Source organism: Alexandromys fortis, unplaced genomic scaffold, assembly GCF_014885135.2.
Source record: "Alexandromys fortis isolate MF-2015 unplaced genomic scaffold, M_Fortis_MF-2015_v1.1 scaffold_87, whole genome shotgun sequence".
NCBI lineage: Eukaryota > Metazoa > Chordata > Mammalia > Rodentia > Cricetidae > Alexandromys > Alexandromys fortis.
In genome coordinates, this window is record NW_026067971.1 from 2,109,306 (window position 1) to 2,110,783 (window position 1,478).

A 1,478-nucleotide genomic window follows, 5' to 3' on the forward strand; every position below is an offset into this window, starting at 1 on the left:
GAGTGACCCTAAATGAACTCAGTGGGTTGCACAATACACATATGGGCAGCAATGTAGTGATAATGCTAAAGAGGAACATGGGAACTTGAGAAGGATTTGTGGAGCACAGTCGAGGAGTTGGGTTAGGGAGAAGGAAGGCTGGTGGACATGATGCAAATGTTGTACCCATGTATGAAATTCTAAAAAACAAAGTAAATTTAAATTAGGTAAAAAGATTAATGTAGCAGCCATAGCTAACTGAAGTGGGACAGACCTCTTCCACAGCTTTTGTGCCTTCATAGGTGGACAGTGAACGGAGAATTAATCCTTCCCTGGATATGTCTAGAGAAGGTCTGGAGCGTGCAGACAAACTTAGCTCAGAACCATCTTTCCTCCAAATAGGAGCCAGCCAAGAACAAAGGGGGCGTTGGGAATAAAGCAGTCTGAGGGCCTAGCGTCTTATTTCAGCTTGAGATCCATGTTACATTGAGCAGGGAGCCCAACATCAGCATCTGTCAGTTTTTACTGCAGTAGTATCCACGGACATTGGGGTCGAACATGGAAAAAATCTCAAGTTTACTTCACAAACAAGTTCATGGATTCTGGGAAACACGGATTTAGTAAATGTTTTGTTTGTTTGACTCATCTGATTTCCCCGTCCATGAGCAAGATTATTTTATTAATTGCTGATACCAATATTATACACTAAAAGCTGTTTTGAGCATTTGTTTTAATTGTCAGTCACCTCATAGATCATTTAATGTTTAAAGTACAATGTACAGACGCTATTTGATGTTAGGGTCCCTCAGGTATTTTTGACAAGAAGTCCAAATGAATATGTAAACAGTTCATAGCTGTTGTTCAGTTTCCATGTTTTTCCTTTAATCCAAGGCACCAAAGCTAAGAAATTGGGCTAACGCAACACGAGAGTGAGCTAGCAGCTTGGGGACTTCTGTTTTGGTAAGGGTAACCCCACCTTAGATGTCAGGGGCCCAAGTCAGAAGCGCAGCCTCTTGGTCGGCTCTCGCTCTGTGTGTGATGACTTTCTTCTGGTTAGTAAACGTTTCTTTTAAACAGAAGGAAGAAACATTTTCTCTTAAGTTCCATAGGAGGCCAAGAAAGGCCTTTTCTTCTCTTTACTTTTACCCTTTACCAAAAAGGGGAAAAAAATCCTTTCTGTATTTTTTTGTGTGTTTGAAAATGTCTTTTTGCTTCTGTTTCATTAAGACTTTTTCCTTCTTACTCTTGTTGGGGGAAATTGACTCTCTTGTTGTTTGTTTATCTTTTCTCTGGAAACAGGTAGAGGAGTTCATTGCTGTGAAGGGTTTCCGACTTTGGGAAGGGCGCACAGCCTTGTGTCTGTCTCCGTAGACATTTAAAATGAACTTTATTTTGTTTGCGTAGGTTTTCTTTAGCCCGCTCATTAATAAGAGTGAAATGAATACAGCCATTTTCTTCAGAAAGATGTACCCAGGGTCTGGGTGGGAACAGTTGATCCA